The 11,595-nt window shown below is 44.9% G+C and overlaps 1 long non-coding RNA gene across 1 annotated transcript; it reads right to left on the bottom strand.

The window, feature by feature from the left end:
• Positions 1 to 9,821: 9,821 nt before the first annotated feature.
• LOC144175915 (uncharacterized) lies at positions 9,822 to 11,374 on the bottom strand. Its single transcript, XR_013323713.1, has 5 exons — positions 11,054 to 11,374; positions 10,911 to 10,984; positions 10,608 to 10,823; positions 10,462 to 10,514; positions 9,822 to 10,352 (listed from the first exon to the last, which is right to left on the bottom strand). It is a non-coding gene; the product is annotated as an uncharacterized LOC144175915 (long non-coding RNA).
• Positions 11,375 to 11,595: the final 221 nt, after the last annotated feature.

Raw genomic sequence — 11,595 nt, 5'->3', positions numbered from 1 at the left:
CATCAGTGATCATGTAAGGATTAGTCACTGGAAGGAAAATGACTTACTATTCGATATCGCTGTTGTGACTCCGGCCCCTGAATATACACTGCTCTGGGCAGCCGCCGTCCTGGGAAAAAGCGATTGTGGACGCAACGGAGGTGCTTTAGTTGTGATAGAGGTCGAATATGGCCATCTGATCGTTGTTACTGTCGCGACGCCGTCTGCCTGTGGCAGGGCTGGTGACCGTCGTGCCTTCACATTTAGGATAAAGGTCTGGAACTGGCTCGGGGAGCCGCAGCAGCCCTTTTTGTCGACCCGCTGTTTTGCAGTTTCCTAGGTTAGGGGAGAATACCGCCCAACAAATCTGCCTAATCGCGGGGGTGAAATTGACTGTCGCAACATCGCCATCGGAAGGGGACAACACTCAGTGCGCGCAATCTGAGCCCACTCCAACAAAACCCTCCGGGCCTCGACAGAAACGTGAAAAAGGAAGAATGAAGGGCTGACGCGAGGAAGAGGGGCGTACCTTGCGGTGTGTCTCAATCGCAAAGGCCCTCTGCCCGCGCACGGCATTCATTCAGCTAAACTGCACGTTTCACCATTACGTAGCCCATCGCATTCTTCAGTTACCTTGCACGAGTCTTGAATGTGTGCCCACGGCCACTTGATCTCCCCCTTTCTAGGAGAGGGAGCGGCCGTGATCAGCCACTGCGCTTGCACATTGTTCTGCTTAACATACAAGATCGTCTGTTCCCTTTCGGGCCTGCATTGTACCAGTCCTTCAACCATCAATGGCTGGCGGTCCCTCTTTTTTTCCGCCGCGAGTTAGTGCGGGACCGTGGTGCAGACCACTCATGCTTCCCCGGACGAGTCAATCTCCTCTGCTGAGAACAACTCAGTCTTGCCGCATGTCTCGCACAAAGGGATTACAACTCATGCCTTTGGCGTCTTGTGCGCTGAGCTTACCGAAGGCGCCGTCGCTTTTGGGGCTGCACCCCTCCGAAATCATCCCTCAGCGGTTCGCACCCCTCAGGCGCTTCGTTTTGTCACGGCCGGACTTGGCTCCCTTCCATGCGAAGGGTAGACATGCACTTTCGTGGCATTTTCGTAGCATTTCGTGGAAAGTGCCATTAGTGGCACTTTCGAAAAATATGCCGCTTTGTTCGCAGGCGACGTACCAGCATACAGGATACAGCAGCATGGCGATGGCCAGAAAAATTTGGGGGGGGGGGGGGGGCTGAAGCCCGGTCAGCCCCCCCCCCCCCCCCCCCCCCCCCACCCTGGCTATGCCACTGCATCAAGTAGCACGAGGGCTGCCACCTGCCTGTAGTCTGGGTGTGCTCTAGCTCTGTCATTACGTTGGCAATGGAGTTCATCGCAGCCTGGTGCTGCCGGAAGCCTGTGAGCTGCTCTGAGATGTACATGTACTCCTCCTTTGGTTCTGCAATTTCGTGTGCCTGCTGCCAAAAACTTTTGCCCTTGCAACAGCACTACGATTGGACTCTGCTTATCCACATCAAGTTGGTTTTTATCATTCTGAGTGCTTACCGGAGTAACTTCTTGCACAAGAAGTTATTTGCAGTAAATCCCACCTTGAAAGCTTTTTTATCGTATGGCTTTACGAGTGGTTGCTCATATTTTACTAGCTGTAGCATAGCCAACCGTAACATATCCAGAGGGGTGAGCTGGCGAGTTGGTATGTGTCATCTTAACAACAGCACGAAAAAGACTGGGACGAACGAAGCAGGACAAGTCGAGTGATGATTCGCACTAGTTTTTTTGTGGAATGTGCACTAAACATAAACATTGGCATCAACAGAAGAAAAGAGATGGAACACATTCCACTTGAACGTACATCCTTGCCCTTCTCCCCCCGCCCCCTCATATGACAAACACTGTAAAGCCTTTTACTTGACACACATGATACTTCAGCTATGGACCACTGCCGAACTGATAACAGAGTTTCATAAAGGAGGAACATCAAGTTCAATGCCGCACTTGTGTTTGGCGGCATGTTACTGGTTAAGAAGGCGACTCTGTCACAAAGTACTGGCGATGTAACACAATCGCCTCCCCAGTTTCAAATGTTACACGCTTCGATTATCTCTCGGCCTGTCTGCCTGGCACGTCTGGAAAGAAGTACACAAATGGATCCCACCGTTGGTGTGCATCGTATACACGACTACCGAGCTCTCTTACAGAAGGTGCTCTATGGGTCCACAATAGTACTGCATGAAACCTGCCCTGTTTCAGTGCCTTTTGTAGCAAAATGCCTTAGCAACCCATGCTGTTTCCTTGTCAGTGAATGATAAGCTTGTCATTACAGAACACTTGTGGGTACCCTGTATTTTGTTTCCTTTCAACATTACAGGTTTGCAGCATGACGGGAAGGAGTGCAGAGACGCCTATGCTGCGATTGCTGGCGTTGTGCAAACAAGGGTACAATGAACTGCCTGCAAGACTGCAAGAGGATGGCACTGCCTAAAGTTATTCTTTGTTAGAGTATAAATAAATTTCAAGGTCTGAACCCAATACTTATGTACCCTCAATAATAAAGTGTACCTCAATAATAAAGTGTGTCCACATCTTTTGACAGCTGTGTCTGTTTACTTTTCATGCAAACCTGCAACCACTGAATATGTAGCCATGCTGCAAGCAAAAAAGAAAACTACACTGAAAATGACTGTGACTGAAAGACGCATCCTGTTCCCATCAAGTGCAATTTTCAGTGCACTACCACTTCTAAACGTGCTGACTTCTGTTAATCATTTCAGTTTGCACCATGCTATAAATGGCTGGTGATACATGTGTTTAAGCGAAGTCCTGGGAACAAATAGAATTCTTTTATTCAATTTCCTGTTGGCCTGAGTGGGAAAAAAAATACAAACCAACTGATTGGTTGGCAAAAAACCTGCGGTGTCCTTGGACGTATCCAACTGAAGAATGGTGTGCCACAAATGGGAAACTTCAAACAGAATTTTTTGCTTTTGAACACTGTATAGCATTATTGACAAATGGATTAAGTGAAAGTAACTTAAAACCTTGGCAGCAAAAATACGAACCTATTTTAGGAAAGATCATCAACACATGGTCAGAAGTAGAGTTCATCGAAGAGTGCAATTTCCCAGCATCCACTATGGCATTCCCTGTAGCCATTTCTAGTTTCAGCGTGTAAAACTACCTTGGCTTTTTTATCCGAAGACGGCAATCACATTTTTGCAAACAATGGAAGATCAGTGCAGTTCATACTTGCATATGAAATGAGTGAGTATATATACTGTTCTCTTCATGCCTGACCAGAAGAAAAGTGCAATTTGCTTCACTTCAAAGTAGGGGCTTTAGTCTGAAATATCCTGATGAGTGGAAGCTGAATTGTCACACAATTATAGTTTTACTGCAGCATCACAGGAGAGTTTAGGTTGTCGAGAAAAATTGGAAGCTCATCACGGCTGACTGAGGGCCATCTTTCAGGGAAACTTACACAAATATTATGAGCTTCGTATCGTCTAAAGTCGCACTAGTGTTTTCCTATTTTCGCTATGCTTCTACATTCTTCAGAAATAACACTTCCCTGCAGAAACGTCTTACTGTCATTGAGAATACCCCCATGATGGTGGTTATGGCCATCCTAAAAGATTGTAAGAATTTTTAAAGGAAACTCTGCGGCATACCATTTTCTTAGGGACTTTACAAGGCAAATTATAAATTCTGCCTTCTATATCAAGCAAATGCATACTCGGAATATGTACAGATGCTGTGAGTAGCCGTACTATGAAATGTATGCAAATAAAATATAAGGCATATTTTATGACTGCAGTTTCATAGCACATTCACCATGACTGGCTTCATAGATCATGATCTCAATGTATATTTTACATCTGTGCAAAAGGAACGTAGTGCACTGATCAAAAATACTGTGTGAAGTAACACACTTAAAATCAATTCTAACTCAGTTAAAGTAACTCACTTAAAATCAACTCTACAGTTTACTTATAGGTTCAAGGCAGTCAACCCCTGAGTTTATGTTCGGTTGATTGATCAGTTAATGGACTAACTGAAAGAAACTGAAAGTAACTCAGCAAAAAAGTGCGAACCTATTTCAGCAAAAGCATAATGCATCATGGTCAACAGTACAGTTGTCATCCAATACTGCGATATCTCTAGCACTTTACTGTGGCATGCCTCATAGCCTGTACCTGGCTTCATCGCATAAAACTCCCTTAGTTTGATCCCAAGACTGCGGTCACATTTTCATACGCGTTACCTGATAGTGCATGTCATCATACGTGAACATGTATTCATGTATTACGTACCTCAAATAAATGGTGTCTAAATAAGTAAACCTCTAAATAAAAGCAAAATATTGCAATAACTGTAGCATTGTTTAAATGTAATCTGGTAGCTTTCGTGGCACAGAGCACCTGTATCAGTTCCCTGTGAAGAGGGAAGCAATTTATGTTATTACATGTCTTTTTTTTTTGTAACACAGGGGGTTTGGTGCCTCTCGGTTTGCCTCCCCCCTCTACACTTTTTTTACTCACATCCATAGGTGACAGTGATCGATTTGCTGTGGTGAGAGACCCAGGTGGTTCCCTCCATAGAGCAGCAGCATTTGCACATAGCTGTCCTTGTCTGTAAATTAGCAAATTGAATCGTGGTGCTTTTAATCAAACTTATCTTACAAGGATTATAATATAGTCCTCCTTGCTATAAATTGTTTGCATAGTTTTTCGTATGTATAGAGAATCGCATTTTGCTGACATCAGTGGGATAAACAGGATGAGGTAACAACCAAGTACACATCCACAAAGCACACAGATTGTGCCTTAAACTGAATTAGCTTATAAAATAGCTAGCGAGAAGCATATATAGCACACTTTTTAAGTTGAAACTTCCTAATTAATCCACTCATGTTCAAACATAACGCCGAATGCAAGTTATGCATCTTTAAGCTAGCTCTTACCGTTTAGCATTTACACTTTATTTTTATCTGAGTAGAAGATTTTGGAGCTTTCTTTTTGCTGCAATTGTATTTGGTGCACTTGAGCCCCACGATGTGCATCATGGGACGAACTCTCGTATCATGATTTCAAGGAATATATACGCAACCATGCATGTACGTTGGTAACTGAGGTGTTTTGAAATGCTGATGTTTTGCCATCTGGCCCTTTTATCACGTTTTAATAGCGGCCGGTAGTACGGCTCATCTTTCGCCCCAAAAATAGAAGAATTATGCAGAACTGGGGCTTATTTTGCGGAGGCAATCGAATAAAATACAAAGCAAACACGTGCGCGCTCCGTGCTTGTTAACGAAAAGTCGGAAATGCTGATGAAAAGTGTCGTGTCAGCTCATAGAAACCTCAAAACTTGGAAAGCGATGTGCAGAGCACGCTTGACGCTCATTTGGGGTGGGATGTATGCAGAAACGGAAATGTTATTACTCATTTTTTTGCGTTAGGCTTAAAACACGTGTGTTTACTCAGCGCCCCCAGTACCAGAGGCGATAGTTTATTTCTTCACCTAATAGCTAGGAATGAAGGCGGTATTCTGTACACTGTTTATATCTCTCGAAATTACGATGCACGGCGACCAATGAAGGTCATCAGCTTCAAAATGAGTCAAGGAAGTTTAAACTGAACAAAGCAAACTCGATCATCCTGTCCAGACGCTTTTTGAATTTATAAAAAGCTTGCATTGCACACCGCTAAGACGAGGGAGGACGGGGGGAGGCTAGGTTGGTGAGTTACAGTGTCATTATTAATACATTATAAGCGTCGCGAGCGATGAGCGAGCGATAGCTTCCGATCGATGCATTCGTGCACGAAGCGAAGCCGACTTTCTGGAAATCGGTGGGAGCGGTGGTTGTTGTATGCTACCAACTGTCCCTGTTCTCGGTTCATTCGATGTCCAAACTATTTAGGAGTCACCGGCTCTCCTTTCATCTAAAAATGGCTCCGTCTGGGAGTCCAGGCACCAGGTCAAACAAGCATCTGAACGACGTGGGTCCAAATTGGAACTAGTTTTGTTTTAAATGGTCCCAGCAGATAGATTTTGCTGGGGGATAACACCTGGCCCATTAATTTTACACATATTAGCTTTAGGAATTGTCATGCTCAGACAAAGCAGCCTAACTTTTTTACCAGCATTGTTAGCATATTTACATTTTTTATTTCCCATATTCATTAGAATTTCCAAACACTGATGTTACAATTAAGTTCCAGCCAGTTTGAGTTCAAACAGAAGGCACCGTTGCAGCACTTACACAATAGGCAATTAAACAGCATTTGCGCACCTTCATTGTACTGTTAAACTTGCTCCACTTTCGTCAGTTTTTTTTTTTTTATTGTGAATGATGCGGTTCCACAGCTGCAACCACTTGTGAAGGACCATGTCTTGGGCCATAACAATTGTATGATGAACTAGGTAGTAAAGATAAGAAATTGTAATATACAAAGGATAAAAAAAGGCAGGAAGTTAAGAAACATCTTTAGTCGGTCTGAGGTATACTACTACTACTCATTAACTTGGGGATCATAATTGAAGAGCAGGATCATGATGCTACCCTCATTTGGTGAACAGTGGTGTTTAACAATGATTTATCGTGTGATGAGTGGGATTCCCTTCTCAGCATCAAATAGGAAGAATCTGAGCCAGTTGTTACATGTTGAATTCTACGACAGTCAGCCTGAAGACTCAGACAAAAGGAGAAAAAACAGAGCCGTGCACAGTGTTGCATGGTGCATATCATCCCTTCATTTCCTTGCCTTGTGCTTGTTATTCGAGGCTGACCATTGAAGAGTTGAACTGCTCCTCATGATGGACTTTGCATTTTACCCAACTCCTTGCTAGTATGATCAAGGAAGGAATTGAGGAGCAGGATCTTGCTTTTTGTGGTAGACAATGGTGCTTCGTCTTGTTCCTCACTTATGTGAAGAGTGGAATTCTCTTGATATTGCTCATCGGTAGTGTGATGAACAGAATGAGCAGAGAGATCATGACCCTTCTCTTATGAGGCACAGAGATCATTCGGTGTGGAGTGCAATACTCATGTAAAGAATGGGATGATCCCCCTTCTGATTTGGTACCAAGAGATACATGCGGATGCAGAGGCATAAATTTAACCTTTTGATAAGTACGATACCCAGAAATGCTTCAGCATCACAAGAGAAAAGAAAAAAACAGCCTGAAGTTGTGCATGCTGCATTGAGACTAGGCATTTCAGCCTCTTCGACTGTTTCAGCTGTCGATAGCTGTGTGAGAAGACGTTGTTTTTTTAACCGGCAAACGATTCCACGGGGGAAGTTCCAGAATCAGCTTTATTGACTTGAAAGGATGTGAAAAACAGATGGGAAGATTCCTGTCTACGTGGCCAAAACTGGATTTCCTTTCACTTCTGTACTTGTTCATCCCTATACGGTGAAAGGGAGCCAAGCAAGAAAGCCATTCATTGATGGCTTAAGGGGTGCGTGACCCTTCTCGTAGACAGCAGTCATGGACAAAGTCTCCTCACAGTTCAAGATTCAGAAAGAAAAGAAATGCACATAAAATGCATGTTCAATGACTTGAGGAAGAAAGCATCACATACTTGTGACATGAACAAAAATTAGAAGTCAATGTGCCTTCTCGTAATTCCTGTTCCCTCACTTTCACTCCTATAAAATAAAGTTTTGATTTGATAATTGAACTCAAGAAGCTCTAGTCAAAGAGCGTATATAGGTGTTTTACAACGCATATGTTGTATGTTTTATTGTCTGAGCACACCTAGAAGCAAACATCCAGCTTCAGTACTGCTTTCATGCTTGAAGGCACAGTTGACTCCCAATAATACGAAGTCCACAGGGACCACAATTCAATTGAACAAAATGCACCTGAACAGCATTGTCATTAGTCCGCAACTCGTTCTCTTTTTCATTTCGTTCAGAATCTTGACTTTTGTTGTGAAGTCGAGCTTATATGTCATGGGTTGTCGTGATAGTGCAGACTTATCGCTAAAATCAAAGCCTCAAATGTTCACCTAACTGCTCACACAGTGCTGTGAGAAACAAAGAAGGTTGAGGGCCTCACAAGAGATGTGAACATTGGCGCGAGTCTGAACTAGCCTGCTGCTTTATCAACAGTGCACTACCTTAGTTGTGATGGCACCGACATCAGTAGAGAACAATTAGGGCGCTGTTTCGACACTTGAAAATGGTTTTTTATCGAGAAATGACAGTCACCTTGATGTTTCTATTCAATATAACTTCCAATTAACTAATATAATGGGTTCTAGCTTCAAATTATCAAGCAATTTCTTCCGTTGAATTGCATGTAAAATTGCCGGAACCAGCACATTACTTCCAATTAAGTGACTTCAAGTTATTGAGGGCCTACTGTACTGTCAGTGACAAGATATGTCAGCCTGGGCGTTCTGTATCACCCAAAACTCCTTTTACTTGTTCAATAATTACAGCAGAACTGGAGCATTGTGTTTCAGTATGCATCAACATTATCTTTGTTAAAAGTACCATCCAACAGCAGGCAGTGCTCAATCGTGAATGTTCAAGAAATCCAATTTGTGATACCGCAAAAAATTTTCATTGATTTGATTGATTGAAGGGTTTAATGCGCCGACGCAACACAGGCGATGAGGCATGCCGTAGTGAAGGGCTCCGGATTAATTTTGACCACCTGGGGATTTTGAACGTGCGCCGAAATATCGTGCACACGGGCATTTTTGCTTTTTGCCTCCATCAGAAAAGCGGCGGCGGCGGCCGGGAATCGAACCCATGACCTCGTGCTCAGCTGCGCAACGCCTTAGCCACTGCGGCGGGTAAATTTCCATTGATGCTTAGCATTCACTTCTTATCGCATTTGGACAGTGGAGCCAGTAAATGTGCCAGGTTGGCCTTTTTGGAGTGTGCAAGATAACATTAATCTGCCCTTGTTGGGGCACGGTGCCTGGCAATGTGCCAGCAGGAATGAAAACACAACCCATGAAGGAGGGTGTCTACTGCTCAGTGTTAAAAACTAATGACAACAAAAAAAGAGGTGTGAGGGTATAGGGGCAGATGCAAGCATTTTGGCTAGAAATGCTCCTTTGCAGTTATTAGCATATTCAGTCATGCATCTTTGTATCTGATGGCAGGCCATTTAATGGCAAGCTTCCCAAAGACTCGTTATAACACGAAGCTTGCAAATTCTATGTCAGTGCTATGAAACATTGCCAATTCTGCATTCATCACAGATGGCTAAATTAACTCCAACAATTTGTGTTTAAGTCGTCAATGTAACAACCACATGCTATGAGCTTGTGTGGCATGCGCTTTGCACGATCAGGTACGTGTTGCGACTGAAGTACCGCTAGGCTGTGCACCAAGATGATGTTTTAGGTTCGACATGTTCAATGAAAACCTCTTATTAAACAAGAAAAGAATTTAAATAAAGGGGGGGGGGCTTGCCAGCTACGTTTTCGTGCTCTGTTCGGGACACCACAGTGGTGAAGTTGCAAGCCACCAACTGATTGCATTATTGCAGTGGGGCATCTGGTTTCATTTGATAGCTCTGCCATAATGCTAGCATGAAGTTCACACAATAACAGCATGCCTGCCGCCACCCTTCTGTGCCAGAATAAAGTGCAGCTGGTATTATTTTTCCGACATGCTGGCCGGGGGCCATGGGATAGAAACGGAAGCGCAATAGCTCGTTTGTTGATAAAATTAAATTAGTAAAAAAAAAAAAAAGCATTGCAGCAGCCCACAAGTCCTTGCGGGGGTGAACTGCCTCTTGACGGTCATAATTATATGTGGAACATATAAACGCCCAGTGGGGCTCATCATACCACAAAGGAAAGACCACAGATAAGCACTTGACAGATTTATTGTTCTCAAGTACACCGAACAAGCAAACACAAAAATTCATTCCGACTGTTATTATGCTAATTCTCGTGATACGCAATTATTTTTACTTGACGGACAAAAACAAAGCAGATTTTTGCTCTGTGAACGCGTCAAAAGGAGATGCCACTTTACGTAAATCACCGGCTTTTAGCTGCCTGCTACCTAGCTTGAAATTGTTGCAGATTTTCTTCAGGTCCAAATTTTGCCACGCTGGACGACGACACGGCAGAATTTTCTGTGGCCACGCCAAACAAGAGTGCCACTTTGCCTAAATCGCCAGTTTTCAGCCTGCTTTCCAGAATTTTGCTGCGCGTAATACCAGTTGCTGGGGTGATAGCCGTACTCCAGGTGGCACCTTGAAAGGGAAGGAAAGCAATAAAACAAAAACAATATTGTGTACACACAGGACAGTTTCCAGCAGCGCGGGCTGCTGTGTGGCTTAACTTGGTTTGAGGTCCTTTGCTGGGGCTGCTCAGGGAACGCCACGTGCTATACCTTGAAAAGAAGAATTATCACCGCCACCAACTCCACGCAAAAAAAAAAAAAAAAAAAAAACTTCGTTCACAATGCCATGGTCAGTTTGCAGCAGCAGAGCGTGCCTTACCTTCGTTTTTAGATTCTTGCGGTCCCCTGCGGCCGCCGATGGAACGCCACGTGCTACATTTTGCAAAGAACAAGAGATCACCGCCACCAGGTCCACGCACAACGTCCATTTCTAAGCAGATCGTTGCTGCGCAGGCTTTACTTTACCTCCGCACTTGGTTTTTAGATTCTTGCGGTCCCCTGCGGCCGCCGATGGAACGCCACGTGCTACACCTTGCAAAGAAGAGATCACCGCCACCAGGTCCACGCACAACGTCCATTTTTAAGCAGATCGTTGCTGCGCAGGCTTTACTTTACCTCCGTCCTAGGTTTTTGGATTCTTGCGGTCCCCTGCGGCCGCCGATGGATCGCCACGTGCTGCACCTTGAAAAGAACAAAAGAAAACGGCCACCAGCTTCACGCGCAACGTCCATTTTTTAGCAGATCGCTGCGGCGCAGGCTTTACTTTACCTCCGTCCTTGCGGCTCAGGCTCAGCGCGCGAAAACCATCACGGCGTGCCATGGGGTGGCACGTTTTGCTGCAGCTGAAAAAAAAAAAAAAAAGGCAAAACACATGAAAGAAAAACCTTTCGACGGGAATATGTACTGCTTACCTTGAGATTGTTGTGCGTTTCCGGCAGAACCATAATTTCGTTCCGATGGGCTTTCGCGCCAAAAAAGGGGCACTGGCGAGCAGCACGTCGTGCACTTGGTGCAGCTGGAAAAAAAAAAAAAAATAAGAAAGGGGGCAAAACCCTTTTGCCGGGAATATGTACTGCTACCTTGAAATTGTAGCGCGTTTCCTGCAGAACCAGGATTTCGTTCCGACGGGCGATGACAAAGCAATTTTCGCGCCAAAAAAGTGGGCACCGGCGAGCAGCACGTCGTGCAACCGCCCGCCGCAAGCACCGGAGCCGAATGAATGAACCGGCAGGCTCGGCCGGTCGGCCGCGGCCGCGGCCGCAGCGCGGTGGCGCCGCCGTACGGCCAGGGACCTTTCTGGGGACCTTTTTTGGTTCCCTAGGCACCCTGCAACGTTTTTAGATTAGGTCAGTTGGCAAAGAGCGCTGCCTTCCAAGCACCGCGGCGCGGGCCGGTGCTGTCGCCGACCAGGCGGTGGAGCTGCGGTAGCGTTGAGATCGGTCTCGGCGCGTCG

Source organism: Haemaphysalis longicornis, unplaced genomic scaffold, assembly GCF_048455015.1.
Source record: "Haemaphysalis longicornis isolate Haplotype H1 unplaced genomic scaffold, Haemaphysalis longicornis Haplotype H1 scaffold_1, whole genome shotgun sequence".
NCBI lineage: Eukaryota > Metazoa > Arthropoda > Arachnida > Ixodida > Ixodidae > Haemaphysalis > Haemaphysalis longicornis.
Note: the sequence above shows the minus strand (reverse complement) of the source record. Positions and strands in the feature narration are given on the sequence as shown.